At 42.4% G+C, this 10,160-nt stretch overlaps 1 protein-coding gene across 1 annotated transcript in view; it reads right to left on the reverse strand.

Moving 5' to 3' along the window:
* Nucleotides 1–10,160, reverse strand: part of CUNH20orf194 (chromosome unknown C20orf194 homolog) — a 133,412-nt gene that overhangs the window by 121,887 nt on the left and 1,365 nt on the right. The window lies entirely within an intron of this gene.

The following is a 10,160-nucleotide window of genomic DNA, read 5'->3' on the forward strand; positions in this document are numbered from 1 at the left end:
GTCCTCCCCAAAACATGGTCAGGTTGTCACAGGAATACCCCACTTCTGGTACCAATTTGTCTTAGTCACAAAAGAAGTCAGGACTGGAACTCAAGCAAGCCAGTAAGGAACATCACTCCATGGCCTCTGCGTCAGCTCCTGCTTCCTGACCTGCTTGAGTTCCAGTCCTGACTTCCTTTGGTGATAAACAGCAATGTCGAAGTAAGCTGAATAAACCCTTTCCTCCCCAACTTGCTTCTTGGCCATGATGTTTGTGCAGGAATAGAAACCCTGACTAAGACACCTGGCTAACCTGGGATTTACTCAGTAGACCAGGCTGGCCTCAAACTCATAGAGATCCACCTGCCTTTGCCTCCAGAGTGCTGAGATTAAAGGTGTGTGCCACCAACACCCAATTATTTTATTTTATTTTGCTTTTTTTTTTTTTTTTTTTTTTTTTTGAGACAGGGTCCTAGCTGTCCTGGAACTCACTCTGTTGACCAGGCTGCCCTCAAACTCACATAGATCCACCTGCCTCTACCTCCTGCATGCTGGGATTAAAGGTGTGCACCACCACTGCCTGGTTGTTTACTTTTAACAAAAAGAAAATGCACAAATATCCCTGATGAGTTCAAAGAAAAGCACAGTCATCCTATTCCCACCCAGCACCCAGAATTATCACCGTTGACATCTGACATATCTGCTTTTACTCATATGAATGCTTTCTGAATTGTATCTGTAAAATATTAGTTTTCTGTACCTTCATAAGTAATAAACAGAACATTTATATTAAACTGAAGTTTTCATTGATCCTTATACTCAAAGGTCATACATATGGTAGCTTGTTATGTGTCTACATTATGTGTCCCAAATTCCATTAGTAACACTGCCATGTAGCTCACAGTACCTAAGCAAGACTAGTACATCCTGGATAGCCTATATTTGCCCATGATTACAGAGTTTCACCTTCAAAGTTTTGTAAGGGAGGCTGTAGTCATTAGAAGTCATGTGTGGGTGTGCAGGTTACTTTTATATCATCTTGACATACGCCAGAGACACTGGAAAGAAGGGAACCTCAACTGAAAAAATAAGCAAGCCTGTAGGGCATTTTTAAAAAGTTAGTTATTGGTGTAGGATGGCCCAGCCCATGGTGGCTGGGGCCAGCTCTGGTCTGGTGGTCCTGGGTGCTGGGTGTAAGACAGCAGACTAAGTAAGTCATAAGGAGCCAGTCAGTAAGCAGCGCTCCTCTACGATCCTAACCTGCTTGGGTTGCTGTCCTGACTTCCCTCAATATTTAACAGTGGCATGAAGTGTAAGCTAAGTAAATTCTTTCCTTCCCAAGCTGCTTTTAGTCATGGGGTTTCACCACAGCAATAGTAACAAGGGGTAAAGGCACTTACCACTAAACCCAAGTGAAGAAAATAACAGATTCTCTCAAGCTGTCCTATGACTACCATAGGGAATACCTGGAGGGAATGCTCCCCCCAACCAAATGAGTAATAGATAAATGTAAATAACAACAAACTTATAAAAAAGCTGAGAATATAGCTCAATGGTAGAACATCTGCCTGGCTCTGGATACAATTCCTAGTACTGAAACACACACACACACACACACACACACACACACACACACACACGCTTCCCAATGTTTTCAGGCTGGTGATATAGCTCCATGGTAAAGCATTTACCTAGTGCTATGTCTATACTATTATTCTTTCTGGGTTTAGAATGAGTTTGAGCATGAGAGATGACAACACAATCACCAGTGGGCACACCACAGAGAACTGGCTCAAGGATAGGAGTGGAGCCCTTGGCATTCTCAGGTTTACAGCTGTTGTGCTTCAAGTTTTTGGAGGGTGAAGAGAACCAGAGACTACCACTATGGCTGCAGAAAGCTATAGTGGCAACAACTTGGCCGTCATCTCCCCACTAGAGTGTAGAACGCACACCTCTAGAAAACCAGCCTGCACCTGTGTTCTTGACGGAGCACAGCACATGAGCAGTGAATTCCTTCAAAAGTACCTACACGATCTCTTTCCACTCACTGGTCTCTCTTATGTTCCCACTTAAACCAGAAAAGAGACTGTAAGCTATCTAAACTAGCATCTAACAAGGCATAGCACTAAAAAGACATTGAACAAATGGCATGTTTTGGTTTGGTTTGGTTTGTTTTCATGAAATTCTAATCAGTCAGCAGCTTTGAATAATCTTTCACATGGGTTTGCTTTTTTCTTTTGGAAATCTCAGGTTATGAGTGCTATTTTTTGTGTGTGCCAGGTGTGTTCAGGAGCCTCTGGTGGCTAGAAGAGGGCATCAGATCCCTTGGAGCTGGATCCAAACCCAGTCCTCTACAAGAACAGCAAGTACTCTTAATCATCCACTGAGAGATGTCTCTTCAGACCCTTGGTTCACAGGTGACCCTTTATTAGAAGTGCTCTGAAAACAGCTGTAACATATGAAGTGACCCATTATTACTGTGGTTGGTTGAATATGCTTGGCCCATGGAATAGGTGTGCTCCTGTGCCACTGTGTAGGCAGGCTTTGAACACTCCGAGTGCTCAAGCTCCACCCAGTGTGGAAGACGGCCTCCTCCTAGCTGCTTATAGATGCTAGTCTCCTCCTGGGTGCCTTTGGATCAAGATGCACAACTCTTGGCTCCTCCTGCACCATGTCTGCCTGCATGCTGCCATGTTTTCCACCATGCTGATAATGAACTAAACCTCTGAAATTATAAGCCAACCATAATTAAATGTTTGCCTTATAAGAGTTGTCTTGGTTATGGTGTCTCTTCACAACAATAAAACCCTAAGACAATTATATAAGTTACAGAATAATATAGAAAATACTACTATAGATAATAAGAGTATTATTCTATTTGCTGAGTTGACAGAAGAGTGAAAGGAAATGATGATTGTACATGGGAAGTCAATTAAAAGTCAGTGACAATCCCAGCAACTGGAAAGTAGAGGTGGGTCAGGACTTTGAGGTTACCCTCATGTTGAGAGACACTATTCCTGGGTAGACAAACAAATGTCTACTCAACCAGTAAGAGAACCACCAAAGTCTAACTTGGTGAACCAGTGAGTTTTACTGGGGTTCCTGGCAGGAGCAGAAATAACTCAAAGACAGACCATCATAAAAGCTGTCAGCATGGGTGACAGCTCACAATGGCTAGAAACCTGGAGTTCACCTGGTTTCACAGCCACAAGGGGCTCCACAGGTCACAGAGTGTCTCTTAAAGTCAGATGAATGGTCTGAGCCTCTTCCAGGGTGCTCTGGTGATCTCCGTCTCTTCCAGGTGGACTGGCTGGTCTGAGTGTCTCTTAACTGTCCTCACTGAGCAGAGGACCAAACCATATTCATAAATGAACTGCTGAGGACACAGCTCATCAGCAAAGTGCTTACCTAGCAAGCCCAAAGCTCTGGTCTCAAGCATTGGTTTGGTTGCCAGTGCCATAAGAAAACAAACAAAATGAAGTTTGGAGTCTACATATGGACACATATGAATGTGCACTGAATAATTTGACTTTTCTGTACTTCTGAAACCTTCATATTACAATGTTGGAGGAGTCACACTGGGAATAATAAAGGCTGCCGTATCTGCACTAATCTAGACTTCAGGTATTGATTAGAATGAGCTCCCTGTAGGTCTGAGGCAGGTTGACAAGACGTGGCCTTTGCATTAAAGCAGCCAATATTTACTTCCCTTGGCAAAATTAAGAAACTTGAAGGAAAGGCAGAGGAAGGGCACACGGCAAGACCATAGAAGCCATTTCCACTGATGTCCGGCACTGGAGTGACAGGTAAGACAAAGTCAGTGTTGCTACTGGCATGACCAAACCTGGTTAACCACTAACCATAAAATGACTCAAACTGACACATATTTTATGGCTAAAGAGCATGCTCCTGACATGTAACTGTGTGGTAATTTTAATTTTCTCCCAGCACTTCCACTGTGGTGGTGGTTTGAACAAGAATGCTCCCATAGGCTCATATATTTGAATGCTAAGGGACTGGCAGTCTTTGTTTGGAGTTGTTGGAGTAAGTGCCCCTGAGGTGGGCCTTGGGGTTTCAAACGTTCAAGCCAGGCCCAGTAGATCTGGGTGTAGAATGCTAAGCTACTTCTCCATGCTGCCATGCTTCCAGTCATGATGACAATGAACTAAACCTCTGAACTGTAAGCCAGTCCCAATTAAATGTTTGCCTTTATAAGAGTTGCCTTGGTCTTGGTGTCTCTTCACAGTAATGGAACACTGACTAAGACCTCCACCTCCATAACCACAACAATCTAGTGCAATATGATTCTCATTCTACATAGTTATCTTGCTGTAGTAGAAACAGAGCTGTCGATCCACGCCCATCTCTCCTTTCATTGATAACACTCCCATTTTACTTAGGTTTTCAATAGGCCAGATTCCTCTGCTTCTAGAGCTATCTGACCAATGAGGAAACTTCAGAAGCTGCTGGAGAAAGAAGCTTTTGGGAAAGCTCTTGTAATGGAACTAACTAATCTAAGGACTAGTCTCCCCACTTCCTCCTCTTACCTGAAAGACACAGTGGTCAGGGTTCCTACAATCATTTTGTGATCATAAAGCTATTGAAAAGATAAAGGCCATTTGCTAATATCACCAAAGGAAAGTATAGAAGTAGTTTGGCTCCTTGTTAATTTTATACCAGAAAAGGCCTCTCGTCCTCTGGAGGACATTTTTTGCAACAGAGAATAAACGCTAATGTCATTTTTGCTAAGACTATCCTATTAGCTGCTAAATGTAGTTCCCGATAGACCACCTAATTTAAAAAGGTTAAAAACTCAATTGAAATTTATGTCTAGACAGATCTCATTAATTTGTATTAATAAGATGCTAGATTCAAGAACTCCAGAAAACAAGTCATCATAAACAGGAAGTGCTATGCAGAGATCTGCTCAGTGTATCTGGATATTTTCCACATTATCCCTTCTCTTTGGCCGACTATGAGCACTGTTCTCACTTCCTGCTCTTTGTAAAATCAGTTCCACAAGGATTCATGCCACAAGCATCCAGTTGTCCTCCCCCACATCCCTGACTGTTACAAGCATGTCAAATTCAAACATAATGTGCAGGCCTAGCTCAGATCTTAGAACAGGGAAAGCCTACTTAGGGAAATAAATCTAGAGTCCCAGTAAGCACGTTTACTCATTTTCTAAAGCTCTATTCCAGCACTGGTGCCTTCACTGTTATAAATGCACCATGGTTCTGCACTACAATTCATCTATAAGTCTAAAGCTACTTTCAAACTCAAGTTTTTTAAAAGCATGCTAAGGGCAAAGTAGATGCTCAGGAAGAAGCATCTACTTTGCATCAGAAAGCATCAGAAGTAGATGCTAAGGTTCTTGCCCACCCTGAGTTAGATTCCCCAGGCCCTACATGTTGAAACAAGAGACCTACTCCTTCAAGTTGTCCACAATTGCCATTCCCTATACACCAACACACACACACACACACACACACACACACACACACACACACACGCATGAAGAACATAATTAAAAATTTTAGCCGGGCGGTGGTGGCTCACGCCTTTAATCCCAGCACTTAGGAGGCAGAGGCAGGTGGATTTCTGAGTTTGAGGCCAGCCTGGTCTACAGAGTGAGTTCCAGGACAGCCAGGGCTATTCAGAGAAACCCTGTCTCGAAAAAGCCAAAAAAAAGAAAAAAAAATTTTAACATGGTAAAAAATAAAATCAGATGTGGTGGCATGCACCTTCAATTCCAACACCCAGAAGGCATATTTCTCAAAAACAAAAACAAAAACAAAAACAAATATACTACCTTTTTTTTCAAATGAGGGCTTTAAATCAAAAGTACTAGTTTTAAGTACCCAAACTATAGTACCTCCTTATTTTTAATTTTTTTCAACTCATGTATTCATTTATTTGTGCTATATGTTGCATGTGGTGGCATGTGTATCTTATGGTGTGCATGTGTGTGTGTGTGTGTGTGTAGGTGTACATGTAGTCATGGAACTGGTTTTATCTATCTATCATGTGAGTTCTAGGAACTGAACTCATTCTCAGGCTGGACAGCAAGTGCCTTCACCTGCTGAGCTATTTCTCCAGGCTCTGTGAAAATAAACCTTAGGGCAAACCCAACAGTTTAAAGCTGTGTAAGATCTCTCACATTTACTCCCCCTTTGGACAAGAGCACAAAAGCTAGGAAACATAGCCATGTTACCATGCCCTGTGATGTCACAGAACTAAAGATCACAGTCCACTGTCACCCTAGCCATAAGCACAGAGGTAAACAGTGAGGCCACTACCTCTGGGCAGAAATAATGCTACAAGTCTTAACAAGCAAACCTTTCTGCTTCCACTAGAATCACACCGAGCCCTCCTAGTCGGCATCCAAGCAACTGAGGATTTTGGAAGGGTTTCTTTGTTGTTATTGTTTGTCTAACACATCCTAGATTGACCCTGAACTGAGAATTCTGATATATAACTGAAGTTCTTCTTGAACTTCTGAAGTTCTGCAAGAGACTCCTACACAGAAAAAGTACTTTAAAGTAGGGCAGTATATTTCAGCAAGATTTCCACTAATTCCTTAGTATTAATCTATATAAACTAGGTTATACTTTAGTTAAGGAAAAATTCTAGGGCCAGAAAGATGGCTCAGCAGGTAAAGGTGTTTGCTGCTAAACATGTTGTCCTGAATTCAATCCTAGGGATTCACATGGTAGGAGGGTAGGAGAGAACTTACTCCAGACAGTTGTGTGTTGGTTTGTTATCTCTCTCTCTCTCTCTCTCCCTCTCTCTCTCCCTCTCTCTCTCCCTCTCTCTCTCTCTCTTTCTCTCTCTCTCCCTCCCTCCCTCCCTCTCTCTCTCTTTCTCTCTCTCTCCTCTCTCTCTCCCACACACACATACACACACACACACACACACACACACACACACGTAATTTAAAAACAAAATTTTGAGACAAGATCTCACTATACAGCCCTGGCTGGTCTGAAATATGCAATGTAGACCAGCCTGGTCCCTGGTCCCAAACTCAACAGAAATTTGTCTGCTTCTGCCTCCCAAATGCTGAGACGAAAGGAGTGGACCACCTTTGAGACCAAAATTTTTTATTCAAGTAGGTCAGTAGTAAAGAACACTAGATGTTCTTGAGAGGAACTGGGTTTGATTCTCAGCACCCACATGTTAGTATACAACCATCTGTAACTCCAGTTCCAGGAGATTCGATGCCCTCTTCTGACTTTTGTAGACACTGAGCATGCACACTGTACATGGACATACATGCAGGCAAAACATCCAGACACAAAATAAAATGAAAAAATCTAATAAAAAATAAAATAAAAATGCTTTATTCTATTCTAAAACCCAGTGACATTTTACTTCCTTCTCATGCTCATTCTGGTTCCAGAGTGATTTGGAGCAACAACAGCCGCCATAACAGAAGGAAAGCGAGTAACAAATTCATGGTTGAAGTTCTTACCGCAAAGGACTACAGCATTACTCTTATGTACATTTCATTAACCAAGAGCAACTCACAAGCCAACTTAAAAGGGGAAAGCAACTTTAATTCGACATTCTTGGGGGATAGAAACCAAAATTATCTGAGAGCATGATTATGGTCACAGCCTTAGAAAGGAGCCCCTAATTCTGAGCAATAATATTTTCACTTCTGCTCTCTATTCTCCACCTGTGAGAATGGACTCCTATAGAAGAGAACCATGCATTTGCAAGTACTAACTATGGCCTCAAGTAACATGACTTCTTCACTAGCTAAGCCTGCCTCTTTCATCAGTCAGGAGTGAGAGAGCACAAAGAGACCAAATGTAGTTGAGAGGAAGAGCTGAACCCAAATCTGACAGGAACCTTCAAAACGTCAAAAAATACAAGGGGGCTAGGGGCTAGGGCGGCAGGCATGGTGTCAAGGCTTGAAATCTCAGCACCTGGCAGGATAAGGCAAAAGGATCAACCAACTTCAAAGCCAGTCTGAGAAACGGATTTAGACTTATTTCAAAAGCACTAGGGACATAAGAAGGGAAGACTTTAACAGGTAAGAAAAGCATGTTCAACCACAGGGAGATAGAAAAATGAGGTGACCCTTCACCAAAATTTCTTTATCAAAGGCTTACTGTTAAACTGTGTACTGTCTAAGGTAAGTTTCAGCCAAACCACTTTATGGCTAACAAAGTCAGCCAACATGCTTCTTTTTCTTGAGACAGGGTTTAACTGTGTAACCCTGGCTGGCCTAGAATTTACTCTGTAGACCAGGCTTGCCTCAAACTCACAGAGATCTGCCTGCCTCCCCAGTGCTGGGATTAAAAGTATGAGCTACCATCACCTGGCACATTTTTTTTAAATGTATGGATGTCTGCATGTCTGTCTGTGTTGAGTGTATACTGCATGTTTGCCAGTGCCCGCAGAAGCCAGAAGAAGTCACTGGATCCCCTAGCCCTATATATATCTTCTTAATATACTTTAAGAAAGTAAAGAGCTCTCAGCAATGTGGAGGCAGAGGCAGACAGATCTCTGTGAGTTCAAGGCCAGTCTGGTCTTCTAGGCCATGGATGAGAAACCTGTCTCAAGGCATGTATGTGGAGGTCAAGGGGGTAATTTCCATGAGCTGGTTCCCTCCCACAGTGAGTCTGGAGATCGAGCTTGGTCATCATGCTTGCACATAAAGCGCTTTTACACACTGAGCCACCTCTCTGCCTCTTTACTTTCTTTTGTTTTCTCTGTCTCTTTTTTCCTTTGTTTTTTCTTTCTTTCTTTCTTATTTTGAGATGTTTCTCATCCATGGCCTAGAAGACCAGACTGGCCTTGAACTCACAGAGATCTGTCTGCCTCTGCCTCCACATTGCTGAGAACTCTTTACTTTCATAAAGTATATTAAGAAGATCTATAGGGCTGGCCAGATGGCTCAGAGATTAAGAGCACTGACTGCTCTTCAGAAGGTCCTGAGTTCAAACCCCAGCAACCACATGGTGGCTCACAACCACCTGTAATGAGATCTGACACCTTCTTCTGGTGTGTCTGAAGACAGCTACAGTGTACTTACATATAATAAATAAATAAATAAATAAAAAGAAGATCTATATAGGGTTAGGGGATCCAGTGAGCTCGTCTGGCTTCTGCAGGCACTGGCAAAAACCAGTGATGCTCTCTGGCAGAAGGACTGAGAGAGGCTACCCACTACAAACTGTAGACTTCAGAAAAAATTCTTGTCAGGGGCAGAGAAATCTATACAGTATCAAAGCAGAAGCAAACGGGGTCTCCTAAATGCACTGTTTCGTTACTATCTAATTGCTTTTCTTCCTTCACGGCTTAGTCACTCAATAAACACATTGTCAGAGTATGTGAAGAAGTCCTGGGAAATGAAAAAGAAGAATCAGTTTTGGGGCTTGCAGAATGGCTCAATGGGTAAAGGCACCTGGCTGCCAAGAGACCTGACTGAGTCCAATCCTAGTGACCCACATAGGAGAAAGGGAAGAAAAAACTCCTGGCAAGGTGTCCTCTTACCTTCACACTCACTGAGGCAAGCACAGTGCTGCTTGTTCTCTTACTCTCTCACTCACTCACTCTCTCTCTCTCTCTCTCTCTCTCTCTCACAATACATACAAACACACACAAAATATACACACAATACAATACATACACGAAAAACACATACATACATGCAAAACACATACATACACACAAAACACGTACATACACACAATCCATCCATACATACATACACACACACACACACACACACAAAATTTAAAAATAAAAAAGAAGCCAAGCAAAGTGGCTCATGTCTTTAATCCCAGCACTGAGAAGCAAGTGGATCTTTGAGTCCAAGACCAGTCAGGCCTACAAAGTGAGCCTCTGTCTTTAAAAAAAAAAAAAAAAATAGTAGTTTTCACTTTTCATAGTTTTGAGCCAATTAAAACAAACAACCCCCCCAAAATAAACAAATAAAAGACAACAAAACTCTACAAAAACCAAGGTTAGATGTGATATAGCACTTGTCTAGCAAAAGCAATGTCCTGGGATTTGACCCTCAATACTGGAGAGAAACACTCACACATATACACAGAAAACATTACAATACCCAATCAAGAACACAGAAAAAGTCGGCCAGACACGGTGGCACAACCTAATCCCAGTATTCAGGAGGCAGAGGCAGGTGCATCTCTTCGGGTTCAAGG

Source organism: Mastomys coucha, unplaced genomic scaffold, assembly GCF_008632895.1.
Source record: "Mastomys coucha isolate ucsf_1 unplaced genomic scaffold, UCSF_Mcou_1 pScaffold15, whole genome shotgun sequence".
Classification (NCBI taxonomy): domain Eukaryota; kingdom Metazoa; phylum Chordata; class Mammalia; order Rodentia; family Muridae; genus Mastomys; species Mastomys coucha.